Source organism: Quercus lobata, chromosome 8 (assembly GCF_001633185.2).
Source record: "Quercus lobata isolate SW786 chromosome 8, ValleyOak3.0 Primary Assembly, whole genome shotgun sequence".
NCBI lineage: Eukaryota > Viridiplantae > Streptophyta > Magnoliopsida > Fagales > Fagaceae > Quercus > Quercus lobata.
In genome coordinates, this window is record NC_044911.1 from 53,820,827 (window position 1) to 53,843,410 (window position 22,584).

General features: G+C 33.2%; 2 long non-coding RNA genes across 2 annotated transcripts; one reads left to right on the top strand and one right to left on the bottom strand.

The window, feature by feature from the left end:
- Positions 1–11,522: 11,522 nt before the first annotated feature.
- Positions 11,523–12,758, top strand: LOC115958328. The gene is made up of 2 exons (XR_004084506.1): positions 11,523–11,758; positions 12,277–12,758. It is a non-coding gene; the product is annotated as an uncharacterized LOC115958328 (long non-coding RNA).
- A 238-nt stretch (positions 12,759–12,996) lies between these two features.
- LOC115957635 lies at positions 12,997–14,998 on the bottom strand. Its single transcript, XR_004084385.1, has 2 exons — positions 14,707–14,998; positions 12,997–13,277 (listed from the first exon to the last, which is right to left on the bottom strand). It is a non-coding gene; the product is annotated as an uncharacterized LOC115957635 (long non-coding RNA).
- Positions 14,999–22,584: the final 7,586 nt, after the last annotated feature.

Sequence of the window (22,584 nt, forward strand, 5' to 3'; positions counted from 1 at the left end):
CCTTTGATTTGATTTTTTTTTTTTGGTATTTTGTTTAGCATTTCTAAATTGGCATGTGTTTTGTATTTCATTTTCTTTTAATGCATTGTCAGTTGTAAAGTTTCTTTTATAACACTTTACAAGGGCAACTTTATTTATTTGAAATTAAGTGAAATATTATATATTTAATTTTTTTAATTTAAAATAAAAAATGGAAAGAAAACATAAAGGAAAAAATAAAATATGACATGGTAAATGAAGTAGTGCAACAGAAGCATAACAACATTAAATACTATGCTATATGTATTGAGAAATAGATAAGATTTGATTTTGTTTTTCCATTTTGTTAATTGATTATTTATGAATATTATCTAAAAGTAATATTCTCTGCGATTAATTAATATGTGCAATTTTAAATTTAAAGAGAAAATTTTAAATAAAAATTACGGTGACTATTATAGAAGCACTGCTTCTATACAGTAACTATAAGTAAAAGTTATGTTATGTTAATAAACTTTAATGGACATAACAAAGCTCTTGAACAAGTTTAATTTCAACTAAAGAATTTTTTAAAAAAAAATCAAGTTTGAAAATAAAAATTGAGCTTTGTGTTAAGCTTGATTTTGATAACAAAGTAAACAAATCAAATTTGAGTACTACAGGGCTGTTTGGTATATGTATTTAAAAAATGAAAATTATTGTTTAAAAATATTTGTGAAAATACGTATGGGTGAAATAGTGTGTGAAAATACGTAAAATATTGTTTAAAAACTGAAAATGATTGTTTGAAAACAAAAACCAAACACCCCATAAGTATTACTTTTCACAACTGTAGGAGCTCTAATTCCAACAAAATAAAAACGTCCTCAAAAATAATTTTCACCAAAAAGAATCTGAAACTTCCTTCCTCCAAGGAACCTCCAAGAAACCTCTAATATCTATTAGGAAGATGAGACTTAAGCGCAGTCTTGCTCCCTGTGTGAACTGTGTCCAGATACTTTTTGAAACTTCTAGGTACCATGCTTTAGATTTTTACATTGCAACAATATCATGGAAAAATAACTCTTTGAACTTTCTAAGAACCATACCGACGGTCATTGCATTACAGTCAAGCTTTTCATGTTGCAAAATCTCCAAGCTTTGCTGAAACCAAAAATGTCTTCGTCAAACTTTTAATATTTTAATTAGAAGTTAGCAAATTTGTTGTAAAAATAATAAGTTAGCTAAATGTAGAATCTTACGTTGTTGATAAGAAGAGAGACTCCTTAATTATTTATAAGTAGGCTTTTGTAAATGGGTGTTGTACAGCACCCGTTGAGTTTTACTTTAGTTTGCATGTTATACACATATAGATATTTTTCATTTGTTTCCGTCTTCACAACTACAGATCTGGGTGGGACCTTTCTTTTTCTTTTCTTTTTTTCTTTTTTTTTTTCCTTCTGGGGGGAATCCAGGGACCCAAAATTTCCCCCAACAAATCTCCAGTTTCGTTTTTTCGTCCTATTTCTGTTCCCTTTTCCCTTGTGTTCATAGAGAACCACACCAGTTACCCACTCACATTCGCCATAGTGGCTCATCCATGGAACTCAATTTACGGTGGGGTATCGGTAGTTGAGATCAGGACGAGGTTGATATGCTTGCGGAGAGCTTCGTTTCGGCCTAGTTAGACTCGCCGGAGCTGACCACTTGGCAGGCATTTCGCCGGGTCCAGTTTTATACCGTCTATTTCCTCTTTCATTCACATTGAGCCTCCCAAAGCTAGTTTGTTCAAACGAAAATTCCAAATAGCTGACCTGTCGCACCACGCTAAGCGCCAGGTTTTATGCGTTTATCGTGGGGTGGTTGGATTTATCTTTTATTTTAGTATATAACATTATAACACATTGAACCTCCCAAGGCTAGTTTGTTTATATGAAAACTCCAAATACCTGACCTGCCGCACCAAGCCAAGCGCCAGGCTTTATGCGTTGAACCGGGGTGGTTCGGTTTTATCTTTTATTTTAATACACAATACATTGAATGTCCGGCCAAAATGGCCAAATACCACAATTTTTTGAAATTTTTAGCAAAAAAAACATTGTTTCAGAAATAAATAACAAAATATCACTTTTTCTAGAACTAGAGTTTCTCTCATTAGTTTTGCCACCGTAGCACTGCTGAGTTAGATTTGTGCGATTAAAAAAATTTTTGCGGTACTCGAGCTTGGTAAACTCGAGTACCATTTACACAGTACTCGAGTATATCAGGCTCGAGTACCCTTTTTTTTAAAAAAAAAAAAATTACACAATACTCGAGCTTGGTAAACTCGAGTACTGTGTAATTTTTTTTTTTTCTTTTTCTTGTTTGGGGATAATCAACAAATAAACATAAAGATAAAAATAAGTAGCTTTTTATGTTTTTATTTATTTAAATAGAAGCATTGTAAAATATAGAGATTTTAATTTTGAAACATGAATTTAATTTCTACATTAATTAAAACTAGTGTATGCCCCGCACAATGTGCGGGTTAATTAGTTTTATTTATTTATTTTGAATTAGGATACTCTTATTTGTTATTTATGGTAAAATAAATAAAACTCTCTAATTTATAGATATGATATCTTAAAATTTTAAAGAAGCTCTATTAATATGGTATTATAATTTTCACTTATTTTATGAAGCTAACAAAATGAAAATGAAGTGACGATAATTATTTTAGAATACCTGTCATCTCTCACTTGAAGTGTCAATGCTAGGTTTGTAATGCCCTTGATAATAACAGCCTTCAATCTTCTATATGATCCAATCCTTAATACATATTGGGTTACACCTCACCCACATAAGTAATAACCACTAACCATATACTTAATAACCGCTAACCATATACAAAGTATATGGTAAACTTCATTCTCAAAAAAAAAGAAAGTAAACTTAATAAATTTAATATTGTGTTTTATTTTTAGGACCCAATATATAATGATTGTTAATTTTTTAAGTGAAAGAAAAAATAAAAAGAGTGATTAGATTCTTATTAAAAATAAAGGCAAAAAGATGCATATTGGGTATTTTGTGAAGCATGAACCTTCGAAGAATGTTCCTATTAAATTACTTTTACTATTTCCAATCCCATCCATGATTGAGATTTATCTCACCTCTACTATTCCTATAAAGTTACTTTTCCTTTCCTCCATATTCTTCTTCAATTCTTTACTTCTTCCTCGTTAGTGAGCCTCTGTGAACTCCCATCACATCTTTTTTTTTTTCCTTTTCACCGTGCTTTTCTGCTAACATTTTTAAGTTTCAGTTTTTTCTTTTTTTAATAATTATTCAGTCTCATGAAAAATAGCACATGAAAATATTCTCACCTTTCAACTGGCTATAGTAAATCCAACAACTTTCTTGCCATAGTAAATTATTCTTGCAGAGCGAACATTAATTCGAAACTTCTATCACTTTTTGTAGGGAAAAAATGGTTCAAAAGGTAAATATAAATTGAGAGAGGTTTTGAATGGAAGATGGCCGTTGTAGTTAATTTCGCAACTACTTAAGATCACGTTGTTTCCGATTTTTATTAATTGGCTAAAAGAGTTATGGGTGGTGTTTATTGATAAAAGTTGGCAGACAATAGTCCGCTTAAGCGTTTTTTAAATCTAACGATTCCTAAAGCATTTTTCTTTCAATGGCGAAGGAGTGCAATGCTTGATTTTTTAAATCCTGAAGACATGAAAGGCACAATGTTTCGCTTTTTATTCCATGCTTTTGACTGGTAGTGTGGCAGATTTTTAAGTGGGATTTTTTCCTACATGTCACAACCTCCTCCTTAATTGCAGGGCAAGGTTTCTGCTATTATATATAGTAGCTAGTCGCTAACCTGGGATTATATAACTCTACCTAGTCGTAGTTGGTTGGGCATTGAGTTCTAGGAATTTTACCATTTGAATAGAGCTAACCAAACCCTGGAGGTAAAATTTGAGTTGGTATAAGGCAAGATAATTCTTTGCCAAAAGCACATAGTTAGACAAATACCATACCATATCATAAGCTTTTTGGAATCCAGCAGACAAACCCATCATTGTTCGCTCTCTTTTTTGCATAAATTATTTTATGTTCATTGTTTTCTCATAAAACACCTAGTGAAATCGTGTTTTCTAAATTTAAACGCCAAATCTGAATGTTTTTTCATATTTAAATTTCACAATAATCGAATTTGTTTTTCTACATTGATAAAATCTGTTTCTATGTTAATAAAATTTGCTCTCTACACATTATGTTTACTGTATATTCGAATTTGCTTACTGCATTCATAAAATCTGTTTTTTGCATTAAGTAAAATTGTTCACTGTTTTCTCATAAAAATTGTTCACTGTTTTCTGCATAAACAGTTTTTAGCATTGGCGCAATTATTGCACTTAAATGGTTTTTGTGTTTTTTTAAATATGTAACCATATGAATAATGGACAAACTCCATGAAAGAAAAATGAATGATTTGTATAAATCACCTAATGGTAAATGCCTCGAAAAATTTGAATTTGTAAAAAAGTTCGAAATAGTTGAATGTAGAAATTCTAGAAAAATCGATGGAAAATCAATGAACGTAACAAATCGTGAAGGTGTACATAAGATGTACAGATAGTCTAGACTTGTTGAGAAATTTGATTTTATTGAAAGTACAAAATAATGAAAATTCAATGGAAAAGTATGTACGTCAGATGTATAAATCATATGAATTTGTTTAAAAATTTGAATTCGTTGATTGTGTAAAATTGTGAAAATTCAAATGAAAATTGAAGAACATAACAAATTGAGTAAACTTAATGGAAAATTAATTATATTAGATATACAGATCATCCAAATTTGTTTCCAAATTTGAAGTCTTCAAATGTACAAAATCATGAAAATTCAATTTAAAACTGTGTACTAATGTACTAATCACCCTAATTTGATGAAAAATATGTTTCCTTTTTTTATGTTTTTATTTATTTAAATAGAAGCATTGTAAAATATAGAGATTTTAATTTCGAAATATGAATTTAATTTCTACATTAATTAAAATTGTTCATTGTTTTCTCATAAAAATTGTTCATTGTTTTCTGTATAAAAAATTTCTACGATTTTGCATAAAATTATTTTCTGTTCAGCATTATTTTAGAAATTGTTCGCTATCATTTTTGCATAAATTATTTTCTATTCACTATTTAAAAAAATTGTTCACTGTTTTCTCATAAAACACCTAGTGAAATCCTGTTTTCTAAATTTAAACGCCAAATCTGAATGCTTTTTCATGTTTAAATTTCACAATAATCGAATATATTTTTCTGCATTGATAAAATCTGTTTCTACATTAATAAAATTTTCTCTTTGCACATCATATGTACTGTATATTCAAGTCTATTAATGAAGTTTTTGCATTAGATGATGAAAGAGATATTTCACACTTCTCAGATTCAAGTAATGATGATTTCCAAAAATTTCTACCTACGAACATTAGACGTTGTTGTTAATGTCTACACATTCTGCGCAATACAAAATGCTGTTGTTAATGTCTGACAACTAATGATTATGTACATTCAACTTTTCAAATCTAAAGATTAATTGTTCATTAACTGTTGAGTTTACACGATTTTGTTCATTCAATGATTTCGAATTTTTAACAAATTCGGATGATCAATACATTAGTACACAGTTTTCCATTTAATTTTCACGATTTTTTACATTTAACGAATTCAAACTTTTCAACAAATTCAGACTATCTATACATCTAATTTACACAATTTTATTTTGTACTTTCAAGATTTTATACAATCAACAAATTCGAACGATCTGTACATCTAAATTTTGTTTTTTTTCAAATTCGAATGATCTGTACATCTAATGTACACAATTTTCTCTTGAATTTTCACGATTTCGTACTTTCAACGAAATCAAATTTCTCAACAAGTCCAGAATATTTGTACATCTAATGTACACAACTTTCTGTTGAATTTTCACAATTTGGTACGTTCAACAATTTTGATTTTCCATTAAGATTTCACGATTTTGTATGTTCAACAATTTTTGAAATTTTCATCAAATCAGGATGATTAGTACATTAGTACATAGTTTTAAATTGAATTTTCACGATTTTGTACATTTGACGACTTCAAATTTGGAAACAAATTTGGATGATCTGTACATCTAATGTAATTAATTTTCCATTAAGTTTACTCAATTTGTTATGTTCTTCAATTTTCATTTGAATTTTCACGATTTTACACAATCAACGAATTCAAATTTTTCAACAAATTCGTACTATCTGTACATCTAATATACACAATTTTCCCTTGAGTTTTCACAGTATGTACATCTAACGTACATATTTTTCCATTGAATTTTCATTATTTTGTACTTTCAACAAAATCAAATTTCTCAACAAGTCTAGACTATCTGTACATCTTATGTACACCTTCACGATTTGGTACGTTCATTGATTTTCCATCGATTTTTCTAGAATTTCTACCTTCAACTAATTCGAACTTTTTTACAAATTCAAATTTTTTGAGGCATTTACCATTAGGTGATTTATACAAATCATTCATTTTTCTTTCATGGAGTTTGTCCATTATTCATATGGTTACATATTTAAAAAAACACAAAAACCATTTAAGTGCAATAATTGCGCCAATGCTAAAAACCATTTATGCAGAAAACAATGAACAATTTTTATGAGAAAACAGTGAACAGTTTTACTTAATACAAAACATAGATTTTATGAATACAGTAAGCAAATTCGAATATACAGTAAACATGATGTGTAAAGAGCAAATTTTATTAACGTAGAAACAGATTTTATCAATGCAGAAAAACAAATTCAATTATTGTGAAATTTAAACATGAAAAAGCATTCAGATTTGGCTTTTAAATTTAGAAAAACATGATTTCACTAAGTGTTTTATGAGAAAGCAGCGAACAATTTTTTAAATAGTGAAGAGAGAATAATTTACGAAGAAAAGAGAGTGAACAATTTTTTAAATAATGCTGAATAGAAAATAATTTTATGCAGAATACTAGAAATAGTTTATGTAGAAAATAGTGAACAATTTTCAAGAGAAAACAGTGAACAGTTTTACTTAATGCAGAAAATAGTTTTACTTAGTGAACAGTTCTACATTCAACTAATTCGAACTTTTTTACAAATTCAAATTTTTCGAGGCATTTACCATTAGGTGATTTATACGAATCATTCATTTTTCTTTCATGGAGTTTGTCAATTATTCATATGGTTACATATTTTAAAAAATACAAAAACCATTTAAGTGCAATAATTGCGCTAATGCTAAAAACAGTTTATGCAGAAAACAGTGAACAATTTTTATGAAAAAACAGTGAATAGTTTTACTTAATGCAAAAAACAGATTTTATGAATGCAGAAAGCAAATTCGAATATACAGTAAACATGATGTGTAGAGAGCAAATTTTATTAACATAGAAACAAATTTTATCAATGCAGAAAAACAAATTCGATTATTGTGAAATTTAAACATGAAAAAACATTCAGATTTGGCGTTTAAATTTAGAAAACACGATTTCATTAGGTGTTTTATGAGAAAATAGTGAACAATTTTTTAAATAGTGAACAAAAAATAATTTATGCAAAAAAGAGAGCGAACAATGATGGATTTGCCTGCTGGATTCCAAAAAGCTTATGATATGGTATGGTATTTGTCTAACTATGTGCTTTTGGCAAAGAATTATCTTGCCATATACCAACTCAAATTTTACCTCCAGGGTCTAGTTAGCTCTATTCAAATGGTAAAATTTCTAGAACTCAATGCCCAACCAACTACGACTAGATAGAGTTATATAATCCCAGGTTAGCGACTAGCTACTATATATAATAGCAGAAACCTTGCCCTGTAATTAAGGAGGTGGTTGTGACATGTAAGAAAAAATCCCACTTAAAAATCTGCCACGCTACCAGTCAAAAGCATGGAATAAAAAGCGAAACGTTGTTCCTTTCATGTCTTCAGGATTTAAAAAATTAAGCATTGCACTCCTTTGCCATTGAAAGAAAAATGCTTTAGGAACAGTTAGATTTAAAAAATGCTTAAGCGGAGTATTGTCTGCCAACTTTTATCAATAAACACCGCCCATAACTCTTTCAGCCAATTAATAGAAATCCGAAACAACGTGATCTTAGGTAGTTGCGAAATTAACTACAATGGCCATCTTCCATTCAAAACCTCTCTCAATTTATATTTACCTTTTGAGCCATTTTTTCCCTACAAAAAGTGATAGAAGTTTCGAATTAATGTTCGCTCTGCAAGAATAATTTACTATGGCAAGAAAGTTGTTGGATTTACTATAGCCAGTTGAAAGGTGAGAATATTTTCATGTGCTATTTTCATGAGATTGAATGATTATTAAAAAAAGAAAAAACTAAAACTTAAAAATGTTAGCAGAAAAGCATGGTGAAAAGGAAAAAAAAAAAAAGATGTGATGGGAGTTCACAGAGGCTCACTAAGAGCATCTCCAGCAGCCTCTCCAAATTTTTGCCTAATTTTTGCCTGTTTGGAGAATGAACAGTGACATTTAGCTTTTAGCTACCCACTTTTTCAAATACACTTTCCAACAGATTCTCTATCACATTCTCTATTTCATTTAAATATTATTTCATCATTTATTGTTTATTCTTTTTTTAATCATCATTTATTCTTTTTTTAACAACTATATTTTTCAATAAGAATTGCTATGTTCACAACATTTTACGCAATACGTTCACAACAAAATTTATGTGGAAAGTTATTACTAGTTCTAATTTGAACCCATCACTAAAATTATTTTTTTACTCACCAATATTAACTAATAAAAATCTATTACTTAAAATTTATTGAAAAAATATTGTAAAAATATTGTGGTAGTATTTTTCAATTAGGATTTTTTATTTTTCCTTTATCTCATTTTTCCTCCACACGTTTCTTTTCTTTTCTTTTCTTTTTTCCTCTTTTTTTCTCCTCCACACCTTTCCCTTATCCCTATCTTCACTTTTCTTTTTTCTTTTGTTCTCTGGCACTTCCTCTCAGCTCCTTCACTTTACCTTTTTTCTTTTCTTCTCTTCGTCTACTCCACTGGTATTCTCTTCACTTTTTTTTTTTTTTTTCTTTTCTTCTCTTCGTCTACTCTACAACATTCAAGAAGCTCTCTCTTTCTTTTCTTTTTCTTGTTTTTCTCCTCCACACAACTGTTCAGCCCATCTTCTTTTATTTTATTTTTCACCTCAAGAACATTCCAACAACCTCACATTTGCTTCACATCAGAGAAAAGAGAGAGAGAGAGAGAGGGGAGAAAGATTGGGTCAGATTGTCCGCCGCCCCGGCGGCGTTCACCATGCAGCACTACCACGTCCGCCGCCCACCGCCGCTCGTCCTCCTCCCCACCACTATGCTGGGTCAGATCGGCTTGTTCTTTTTTTTTTTTTTTCTTTTTTTTCTTCAACTTTATTTTTTGGATTTTTTTATATTTGCTTGTTCTGATTCAACTTTATTTTAAGAATTGGATTTTACATTTATTATTATGGTTTGATTAATTTTGAGATTATGTTTTTGAGTTTGTATTTTGATTATGCTTGAGTTGAGAGATGTTTGAGAGAAAGATGGATGGGTTTGTAGCCGTTGTGTTTGTAGCCGTGAGAAGAGAGATAAAGGGAGGAAAGAGAAAAAAATTATTTTTTTAATTCATCCGGTATTATTTTAATGAGAAATAATCTTTGCAAAAGCTATAGTGATTGCTACAGTACTCGCCAGACCTGGAGAGCTACTGTAGCAAATCTAAAAAAAAATTTAGAGATGGAGAGGCCGTTGGACTTCATTTTTAGTGTGAACAGTGGCTTTTCTCTCCAAAATTTGGAGATGGCCAGCCCTGTTGGAGATGCTCTAACGAGGAAGAAGTAAAGAATTGAAGAAGAATATGGAGGAAAGGAAAAGTAACTTTATAGGAATAGTTGAGGTGAGATAAATCTCAATCATGGATGGGATTGGGAATAGTAAAAGTAATTTAATAGGAACGTTCTTCGAAGGTTCATGCTTCACAAAATACCCAATATGTATCTTTATTTACACTAGGACAATTTTTTTGCCTTTATTTTTAATAAGAATCTAATCACTCTTTTTATTTTTTCTTTCACTTAAAAATTTAACAATCATTATATATTGGGTCCTAAAAATAAAACACAATATTAAATTTATTAAGTTTACTTTCTTTTTTTTGAGAATGAAGTTTACCATATACTTTGTATATGGTTAGCGGTTATTAAGTATATGGTTAGTGGTTATTACTTATGTGGGTGAGGTGTAACCCAATATGTATTAAGGATTGGATCATATAGAAGATTGAAGGTTGTTATTATCAAGGGCATTACAAACCTAGCATTGACACTTCAAGTGAGAGATGACAGGTATTCTAAAATAATTATCGTCACTTCATTTTCATTTTGTTAGCTTCATAAAATAAGTGAAAATTGTTATACCATATTAATAGAGCTTCTTTAAAATTTTAAGATACCATACCTATAAATTAGAGAGTTTTATTTATTTTACCATAAATAACAAATAAGAGTATCCTAATTCAAAATAAATAAATAAAACTAATTAACCCGCACATTGTGCGGGTCATACACTAGTTTTAATTCATGTAGAAATTAAATTCATGTTTCGAAATTAAAATCTCTATATTTTACAATGCTTCCATTTAAATAAATAAAAACATAAAAAGCTACTTATTTTTATCTTTATGTTTATTTGTTGATTATCCCCAAACAAAAAAAAAAAAAAAAAAAATTACACCGAGTTTGCCAAGCTCGAGTACTGTGTAAATTTTTTTTTTTTTTTTAAAAAAAGGTACTCGAGCCTGGTATACTCGAGTACTGTGTAAATGGTACTCGAGTTTATCAAGCTTGAGTACTGCAAAATTTTTTTTAATCGCACAAATCCAACTCAACAGTGCCACGGTGGCAAAACTAATGAGAAATTCGAGTTCTAGAAAAAGTGGTACTTTACTATTTATATCCGAAATAATTTTTTTACTAAAAATTTCCAAAAATTGTGACATTTGACCATTTTGACCTTGAATGTCCCAAGGCTAGTTGGTTTCTAGGCACCAGGTTTTATGCATCGAACGTGGGGTGGTTGGGTTTATCCTTTATTTTAATATAAAACAAATTGAACCTCCCAAGGCTAGTTTGTTTACACGAAAATTTCAAACAGCTGACCTGTCGAACCACGCTAGGCACTAGGTTTATTTCCAACAGCTGACCTGTCGCACCACGGCAAGCGCCAGGTTTTATGCATTGAACGTGGGGTGGTTACCGAGGTTGGATTCACATCCCATGCAATACCTAGGGTATTGCACGGGGTGCAATAGTTCTAATATCAACCATTGATTTAATCCAATGGTTGTAAAGGATTGCCACGTCATCGATCCGTGTCTCATTATTTTTTTTTCTCCACTTTCTCCCACTTCACTTCACTTCTCTTTCTCTTTCTCTTTCCCTTCCTCTTTCAGATTCACCAAATTTCAAAAAAATTCTCTCTTCCACCAAACCTTGCCGTACGTGGGACACTGGCGTCGAATCTCCATGATCATGGCTACAAATGGAAGCTTCTGAGGCCCACACGACCACCACCAGCGGTGCTTGCCGGCCTGACCTTCTCCTTTCCCAACGTCTCCCTGTTTTCTCCTTCTCTCAAGTCCAGCTGTGGCCAAGCTTCTGGTTGCCCCTTCTCTGGCAGTGCTTCTCAGCGGCATCACCAACGTTGGTGGCCGTCGGGTCCTCATTTTCTCCTTAATTTATTTTCTCTTCTATTTTTTTTTCTCTTTATGTTTGCTTTTGAACATGACTGAAACCCATGTTTTTTTTTTTTTTTGATTAGTTTGATATTGGGTATGGCAGAATGTTCAATTGGCAATAACCCCATGTTCTATTTTATTTTAATGTTGATCTTGGAAATGCGTAGAAGATTTTGTCAAAATGTCTATTAGAAACTTTGAAGTAATGTTTCTTGCTGAAGCTTGACCCATTTATCTCAAATTTCTTAGTTTCTTTCATTGAAACATTACTATGCTTCTTAGCTTAATAATAATTTCTGAAATTGGAATTTATCACGATGTATCAGTTTTTTCTCATTGTCTTAGTTTGTTATATTTTATAGTTTTCTCTCATTGTCTTAGTTTGTTACTATCATGTTTATTTTATTTTAAAGTTGATTTGGAAATGCACGGAAGATGTTTGTCAAAAAATCTATTTGAAACTTTGAAGTTAAGCTAATTTATATGCATATTGTGCAGTCTTGAGGGAGGTCATCAGATTGTGAAATGCACCAGGATGCTCCCCCAATAGGTTGATTCTTTTCATTTCATAGCTAACAAGAGAGGGATCTAGGCTCTAGCTAAGGTGATGAACAGAGTTAACGGTTGATTCGTTTCACTTCCTACACCAAGAAGACTGTCAAGTTCTTGTTTTTTCAATTTCAATTGGCCAATTCCATTTCCAATCTTGACCATGGGGAATCCAAGAATCAACTAATGGCTTTGTCAACAATAATGTATCTTGTATTTATCAACATGTATCTTCTGCAAACGGGGAAAAAAAATAGAATGAAATGGACTTGTTCTGGCCAGGGTGTTGTGTTTTTTTGCCTTCTGTTGTTGCTACGGAATTGAATAGCTGAACAAGTTTTTGCATCTTCATATTATATAGCTGATTTTGTGCTGCTAAGCTGATTTTGTGTTGACAAATATATGTAATGTATACAATTTTATTTGTGTTATAAGCTTTCTTAATGCATTTCGAATTTTTATCTAGACTAAATGGAGTTGTTTTTTGTGTATGAATTTGCTTGGAGCAAGTACTAATATTGACGATGACTCAAAAACACAAATTATATTGAAGTGTTTACTCGACTCTTTATTCTTTTGAAAACAAGGAATACATATCAAGAGTCTTCAAAGAATGCTTGGCCAATTTTACAATCAAAATTCAATTCAAGAGAGTTGACAAGAAATGAATTTGATCTAAAAATGAACAGAACTTTATTAGAATGTACACTTTGACCACAAGGTCATACAACAACAGTTTTGTTGAAATATACACTTTGTTAACAAGAAACAATCTTCCCATCATCATAAATTCATAATACACAATTCCCACAAAAGAAAAAAAAGAAGGTCTTGTAAGCTTCAAGATCAAGTTCTTTGACAACCGTAAGCGGCATGACCTGCTCATTAAGTTCCAGACTTCCAGCTAGTGTGCCTCCTGCCTGCTCATAAAGTTCCAACTAGTGTGCCTCCTGCTTCTTGACCGTACAATACGAATGTAATTATAAGTTTATAACTAAGCCACACATCACATGCATAGACATAAGCAAAGTAAACCTTTTAAATTTAAAGAAGCCTACATAACCTTAGTGGCTTTCAATGTTCCAATCTAAAAGCATTATTTATTTATTTTTATCTTTTACATATATTTAACAAATCTTGGAATTACAACTTCCCCCACCCCTCCATAGGTTTTGCTAGTATAAATATTTCCAGTTCTTAAAGAGATTTGTTGTTCTACTATTGACAAAGAGCCCCTTTTACTTCCACCCATGTAGTCAAAATGGAATTTCAACAAGCATGTTGTTCATTTGTATATACAATAATTTAGGGAAATAAAAATCACAATGTGACCAACAACTTTATTTTAACCATTGGAAAATCCTTTTAACACAAAAACCAAAATTTTGATTTCCATCTCTTTGTGGGTGCATTTCGCAAAAATTATCTAGAAACTCTTTGACCTATACTACATGTTCAAGAGGAAAAAAAAAAACAAAGGCCATATACGTAGCAGTAAGCTAACTGAAAATAAGTTTTTATTTCATTTCCTAGGCTATGCAGTCATGAAAAGTCTAAAATCCAAAGAAAACAAAGGAAACAAGAACAAGACAGAGGTATTAATGAAATGTTCTTGTTGCTCTCACTGTTGCACAATACAGAAAAAATAGAAAAAATTTCAAACACCTGAACATTGAAATAGTTTTTATGAGTTATTGAATCATTGAGTGGTAAAAAAGTGTCTAACATTTGACCGTGCATAAGGTGCTAGTCATCTTTAACTTTTCTCTGCAACTAAAGGAAACCCAAATGCAAGAATGTAAAGACAATATTTGTGCACGTTACAAAAAAAAAAAAAAAAAAAATTACTAGCTAATAACAGGGGAATTCAGACAGAAAAAGACCAATAGAAGATAATAGAACTCTATAAAAGAAAATAAACAAGTATGCACATATCCAACAGAAATATGAATATCTAATAAACAAATGAAGTCACATTATTAGAAGAGTAAATCTCATCCCTTTTACCCCAAAATCGGTAAGCAAACAAGAGGAAAAAAAAACCTACATACCAAAACAACAGAAATTGACAAAAACCCCCAATTATTTTTATCATCAGTGAGCTAAGTTTCTAATAGACATTTTCACAAACATCTTCTACGCATTTCCAAGATCAACGTTAAAATAAAATAGAACATGGGGGTATTGCCAATTGAACATTCTGCCATACCCAAAAAATCCAACCCAAGAAAAATCACCAGACTTTACATGCATCAAGAAAACCCAATATCAAACTAATCAAAACAAAAAAAAAAAACATGGGTTTCAGTCATGTTTAAATGCAAACATAATGAGAAAAAAAAAATAGAAGAGAAAATAAATTAAGGAGAAGATGAGGACCCGACGGCCACCAACGCTGGTGATGCCGCTGAGAAGCACTGCCAGAGAAGGGGCAACCAGAAGCTTGGCCACAGCTGGACTTGAGAGAACGAGAAAACAGGGAGACGAGAAGGTCAGGCCGGCAAGCACCGATGGTGGTGGTCGTGTGGGCCTCAGAAGCTTCCATTTGTAGCCATGATCATGGAGATTTGACGCTAGTGTCCCACGTACGGCAAGGTTTGGTGGAAGAGAGAAATTTTTTGAAATTTGGTGAATCTGAAAGAGAAAGCGAAAGAGAAAGAGAAAGAGAAGTGAAGTAGGAGAAAGTGGAGAAAAAAAATAATGAGACACGGATCGATGACGTGGCAATCCTTTACAACCATTGGATTAAATCAAAGGTTGATATTAGAACTATTGCACCCCGTGCAATACCCTAGGTATTGCATGGGATGTGAATCCACCGAGGTTGGGTTTATCTTTTATTTTAATACAAAACAAATTGAACCTCCCAAGGCTAGTTTGTTTATACGAAAATTCAAACAGCTGACCTGTCGAACCACGCTAGGCACCAGGTTTATTTCAAACAGCTGACCTGTCGCACCACGGCAAGCGCCAGGTTTTATGCATTGAACGTGGGCTGGTTGGGTTTATCTTTTATTTTAATATACAACACATTGAACCTCCCAAGGCTAGTTTGTTACGAAAATTCCAAATAGCTGACCTGTCGCACCACGCTAGGCGCCAGGTTTTATGTGTTAAATGTGGGGTGGTTGGGTTTATCTTTTGTTTTAGTATACAACACATTGACCCTCCCAATGCTAGTTTGTTAATACAAAAATTCCAAACAGCTGATTTGTCGCAGCACGCTAGGTTTTATGAATTGAATGTGACGTGGTTGGGAAGTCAGCTTTCACGTTCAAAGTGACTAAAATATTTTGCATTTAGTATATCAATGAAATACTTTATTTAATTTAAAACCTTATTTAGCAATATACTATTATACACTATATTATATCTTTTATTTTAATACTAGTATGTAGTCTCATGCTAACATACGAAAATAGATATATTATTAATCATGAATTTATTCATATTTAAAAGACTCAATTAACTCTAAATTCATATTATTAACCAAAAATTTTTATTAACAAAACTTAGCAGTATATATATTTTACACAGAAAGATGAACCTTGGTGACAATATTTATCCAAAAGATCCATTCACGTTGCTTAAAAAATTTTAAATTAAAAAAAAAAAACAAAAAAACCCTCAAAGTTGTACTCATTTTGTAGTTTTATGATGGGTCATTTTGTAACATGATGGGTATTTGTGTGAAGAAAAAACCTCTGAAGTTCCATGGCTGATAAAAGAAATTCTCTCCTATCTCTTTTTATGGAAAGATGGGTTTGTGCGTGTTTTTATACATCCTTCATAGTTGTATTATCATGAAGCATGTCCAATGGATTTAGATTGGTACTACCAATTTCCAAAGCATGAGTGTTTAATGTGTTATTAATTTCATCTCATTGGCTTTTGCACATGACAGCAAAATTAAAAATAATTAAATTGTACACGTGTATAGTAAAATTGGACTCCAATTTCAGATTCTAATTGAATAATTGGAATGATAATATATGATAGTAACAACAATAGGAAAATTCAAATAAAATTTCGAATTAAATTGTAACAATCAGAATAAAAAATTCCAGTAGAAAGACAAGGTGGAGTAATCCACTCCAAGAAGGCAACCAAACTTGCGTAAATATAGAATAATAAATCTCTCTCCAGAAAATTTACATTATTCATAACCTTTACCTTCACTGAAAATTTTAAAAACATAGTGACTCACATATGCCATCCAAACATCTACAGCCGGATCCTCTCCAATTCGCGTGAGATTCCATTGATCACTAAGTTCCTTTGCAGCCTGCAAAAAGTATCATCCATCGGTCCACAACAGTGCTTTCTTCATTGTTATAGGTGCCAAACCTAAACAAAAAGCCAAATATAAGGATAGTGAATTTTAGGCATAATGTGCATCTAATCACATATTAGCAATTTATAATAAATGTAAAAATGCAAACTTTGTAAGTGAATAGTAAACAAAACTCAGTGTCAGAACCAAGAAAAAATACTTTAATCCGAAACTCAGTGCAAATGTAAAGGTGCAAACTTTGTAAGCAATTTATAACAAAGAACTCTGGCTTTGCTATCTTTTTGGAAATTATGCAATGTATCCAAACCAAGTTCTTATCACCAATATTAATCTCTTTGGTTTTCACGTTTGACTGCAAAATTAAGAAAAAACTTAATTAGCACAGTAACTCACTTGACCCGATACATAGAAGTGGTTTTAATGAAAATGAGCCTACATACATTTAGCCACATGATGAGTTCTTATCACCGATATTAATCTCTTTGGTTTTCACGTTTGACTGCAAAATCAAGAAAAAACTTAATTAGCACAGTAACTCACTTAACCCGATACATAGAAGTGGTTTTAATGAGAATGATGCCACATATATTTAGCCACATGATGCAAAATTCAACTTCAATTTTAGATTCTAGACATATGGCACAAAATTAGAGTCCTAATTTGGAATTCAATTTCACACTCTCTCTGCTTCACCTATTATTATATATATAGACTAGTATTATGCCCGTGGGTTTGATAAAAAAATTATATCTAAATTTTAAAATTTATTTTTTTGATAACATAATCAAATCTAAGAACAAATAAAACAGTAAAAATATTTTTTTTAAATAAATTACATGAAAAATGTATATTATGTAATTTTTTTTTTGAAAAAAAGATATTAGAAAATATTTTTAAAAATTATGGCAAGTTTTAAATTTCTAAATGCTCTTAGGAGTAAAATTATAATTTAATTATATATATATGTGTGTGTGTGTGTGTGTGTGTGTGTGTGTGTGTGTGTGTGGCACTTAAAAAACTTTCCATTATACTTGCTGTAGATGCACGATTTTCCTGGCCCAAATTTTATTGATCAGGCCTTGGCCCAAAGCGCAACCCACAATGTATTGTTTGTAGAGGATGGGTCAAAGAACTTGGCCTCAGTGAGTCTATTCGGTCTGATGCATGGACAATATGGTTGCAGAAAATAAAGACACAAAAATGGATTTCTCACGTATGATTCTATTTCTTTCCTTCCTAACCAGTTTTTTTTTTCCGTCCCTTCTTTGAGGGACTCCACTACATTATATAGTTCCCCTCCTCTCATCTCAACCTTACACTTGTTGATCGTCTAACATCTACTTGAGTACCTGTCCCATCAGACGCCCTCATCTCTCCCTTTGTGAGTTGCAGAGGCCAAGGCGGTACTGTTCAGGGATCTTTTCCTCATTAATGCGGCCAAGAGGGTGGTTGGGGCGCAATTAATGTGGTGGTAGCTCCCCATAAGATATTTTGGATTTTATTCATTTTATATGTTGGGAGGATGAACTGAAATGGCTGGGGAGAGTTCCTCGTCTGGGCTTCGTGATGTCCGAGGAGGAGTTACTCCTTGGAAAGGTTTCCTTGGCGTTTTACTGGGAGTGGCTAATGCTTCATGTGTGGTCTCTCTTCGGACAGGACGCTCCTCGGACGGGCCTGAATTTGGAATAGCCCATTATTTCTGAGCCGGGCCCCACACTTGCTAACATGTATAGTAGCAAAAATGCTAATCATATATAAATTTCTTGTATATATGACCAAAAACAAATTCTATAAATTAAAAAAATTTGAGTATTTAGATTGCAATGTAAATATTTCACTTATAAATTACCGGTCAAAGCTATTTTAATGTTACCATAAGTGAATAAATAATTAATAAAAAAAATCATATAATTTAAGCAATAATTAAACTACGTTAATAGAAAAACAGATACTTATAAAAAAAAAATGAAGATAGTTCTTCTCACATAAATCTCCAAATTTCATATAGTAGTTGAGTTCCATCCCAAATAATTTAGTGATGAAATTTTGACTGTAATTAAACATAAAAAATGGATAAATAGATAATTTCAAATGTAAATTACATGTCTTGCCATTTCAATATTGCCATAAGTGAGGAAATAATTTGCAAAATCAATTAAGAACACCAAATTAAAAAAAAAAAAAAAATACATCAATAATTAAGATGAATTGCATTATGTAAAATATTTTAAAAAATCATAGAATTTAAGTAATCATTGAACTATGTTAATAGAAAAATAGAAATGCAAATTGTAGGTACTGCTAACCTCTGGATTCGACTCATTTATGAGAAGTCCTTGGAAGCCCTTCGGTTTTAGTATCCCACATCGAAAGAATTTTCCCTCACTTTCTGCTTTATAAGCTTTGAAGCGAAGGAGTAGTGTACCAGTGTACCACTAGTTAACCAACAGAAGCATAGCAACATTAAATGCTATATATATAGATATATAGATAGATAAGGTTTGATTTTGTTTTTCCATTTTGTTAATTGATTATTTGTGAATATTATTTAAAAGTAATACTTTCTGTGATTAATTAATATGTGCAATTTTAAATTTAAAGAGAAAATTTTGAATAAAAATTATGGTGACTATTATGCTAACTATAAGTAGAAGTTATGTTATGTTATGTTAATAAACTTTAATGGACGTAACAAAGCTCTTGAATAAGTTTAATTTCAACTAAGATTTAAAAAAAAAAAAAAAAAAAAATCAAGTTTGAAAAAAAAAATTGAGTTTTGTGTTAAGGTTGATTCAAGTAAACAAACCAAATTTGAGTACTATATAGTTATTACTTTTCATCACAACTCTTAGAGCTCCAATTCCAACAAAATAAAAACATCCTCAAAAATAATTTCACCGAAAAGAAACTGCCACTGCTTTCCTCCAAGAAACATCTAAGTATCTGTAAGGAAGATGAGACTTAAGCGCAGTCTTGCTCTCTGTGTGAACTGTGTCCAGATACTTTTTGAACCTTCTAGGTACCATACTTTAGTTTTTACATTGCAACAATATCAAGGGAAAACAACTCTTTGAACTTTCTAAGAACCATACTGACAGTCATTGCTTTGCGGTCAAGCTTTTCATGTTGCGAAATCTCAAAAGCTTTGCTGAAACCAAAAATGTCTTCATCAAACTTTTAATATTTTAATTAAAAGTTGGAAAATTTATTGTAAAGATAATAAGTTAGCCTAATGTAGAATCTCATATTGATAAGGAGAGAGACTCTTTAACTAGAGTTGGAGACCAGAGTTGCTGCATGCAGTTAGTAGTAGAGCTGCCCCTTAACTCTAAGTCCTAGCTTCATCCTTGGTTGCACCTCAGTCCAATTTTTTTTTTTTTTTTTTTTTTCTATATTATACATCTCCAATTATTGTTTTGTTCTAATTTTTAATTTTGTGTGATTTTATTATATTTTAGTGTATTATCACTAGCAACAATTATAATTAAAATCCATTTAGCTTTATAATTGAAATCATGTTGTGAGATAGAGTGTGTATGGCAATATATAACACAGCGTATTCAAAAATAATTAATGAATAATTTTGAGAAAAATAAGTTGTAAATAATTAATTTAAAATCATACAAATTTTCACAATTAGTGAAAAATCCTTCAAACTTTCTTTATATCTTTTTATTATATGTGAATTTTAAAAATCTAACAATTGGATTACATGTTCTTATTATATCTTCCTTACTTGCAAAATTTCAATAAAATAAAAAATTAATAACTATATTATCAGTCAAATGTTTAAATTTTTGTAAATTAAAATTGTAGGGCCCGGCCCAAAAATAATGGGCCACTCCAAATCCAGGCCCATCCGAGGAGCGTCCTTTCCGAGGAGAGGCCACACATGAAGCGTTACTCAATCCCAGCAACGCCCAGGAAGCCTGTCCGAGGAGAAACTCCTCCTCGGACATCACAAAGCCCAAACCAAGAGCCATCCCCAGCCAATTCAGTTCACCCTCCAGTTTTGAGGGAAGGATGGTCACGCCAAAAGGGCAGATCCGACTGCCCGTACAGACTGGAGCGGAGATAGTGGAGGTAAATTTTATTGTGGTTGACGCTTATTCGCCTTACACTGCGATAATGGCAAGGCCGTGGATCCATGCCCTGGAGGCCGTGACCTCCACACTTCACCAAAAAGTGAAATACCCCTCCCGAGGACAAGTAGAAGAGCTCCGAGGAGATCAAGCCGTGGCTAGGAAGTGTATGGTGGCCGCCGTTTTACATCAGCCCCTAATCAAGTCCTCGGTCCCGGAGAGCTTATAGCAACTAACTCCCTCGGCGAGCCAAGGCGAGGGGCTGGTCGAGGAGATAAGGTGCGAAGGTCTGGATAGGATTGCTGTCAATGACGACCCTGAGAAGTTCTTTCAGGTCGGCTCTGAATTACCTTCACAGGAAAAAGAGGAGTTGGTCGGATTTCTCAGGGAGAATGTCGACGTGTTCGCGTGGGACGCATACGACGCCCCGGGAGTTGATCCCAGCTTTATTTGTCACCACCTGAACGTCAACCCCTCTTCAACTCCAAAGAAACAGCCGCCTCGACGTCCTTCGAAGGAACACGCCAGTGCCGTAAGGGACGAGGTGGCGAAATTAAAAAGGGCAGGGGCTATCAAAGAGGTCTTTTACCCCGAATGGTTGGCGAACACAGTGGTGGTAAGAAAGAAGACAGGGAAGTGGAGGGTCTGTGTGGACTTCACGGACCTGAACAAGGCATGCCCGAAAGACCCATTCCCCCTACCCCGAATCGACCGATTGGTGGATGCAACCGTGGGCCACCCTCGAATGAGCTTCCTGGACGCCTTTCAAGGCTATCATCAGATACCCCTTGCGCCTGACGACCAAGAAAAAACGGCTTTCATGACGCCCATCGGGAACTTTCATTATAAGGTAATGCCGTTTGGACTGAAGAACGCAGGCTCAACATATCAAAGGATGATGACTCGGATGTTCGAGCCACAGCTGGGCAAGATCATTGAGATTTATATAGACGACATGGTTGTGAAGAGCAAAAGGGTTTCCGAGCACGTGAGTGACCTCGGAGCGATCTTCGCTATCTTAAGGAAGCACCGGTTGCGGCTGAATGCTTCCAAATGCTCATTTGGGGTCGGGTCTGGGAAATTCTTAGGGTACATGGTCACTCACAGGGGAATAGAAGTAAGTCCCGACCAGATCAAAGCCATTAACAGCCTACAGGTTCCTCGGAATCCGAAGGAAGTGCAGAAGCTCACTGGCATGATTGCGGCACTAAACCGGTTCATATCACGATCGGCGGATCGATGTCGGCCTTTTTACCTCCTGATAAACAAATGGAAAGGGTTTGAATGGTCGGAGGATTGCGCTCAGGCTTTCCAGCAGCTTAAGGACTACCTGTCTCGACCACCCATCATGTCCAGCCCTGAGGCAGATGAGGTGCTGTTTGCATATATTGCCGTAGCTCCCCATGCTGTGAGCTTGGTGCTGATACGGGATGACAATGGGGTGCAGCGGCCGGTTTACTATGTGAGCAAATCATTGCACGAAGCCGAGGTACGGTACCTTCCTTTGGAAAAGGCAATTCTGGCGATAGTGCATGCGACCCGTAAGCTCCCTCATTACTTTCAGGCGCATACGGTCATCGTTTTAACTCAGCTTCCCCTTCGAGCAGTGCTTCGCAGCGCTGACTATACAGGCAGGATCGCCATGTGGAGTGCGCTCCTGGGAGCCTTTGACATCAAATATATGCCCAGATCCTCCGTCAAGGGACAGGTCCTCGCGGACTTGGTGGCAGAGTTTGCTGAGCCCTCTTTAGAAACAATGACTGAGAAGAAAGACATGGATCAGAAGTCGGTTGGCGTGATTTCAGCAGTCGGGACCAAGCCATGGAAGGTCTACGTGGATGGAGCGGCTAACCAAAGAGGGTCAGGAGTTGGGATAGTTAT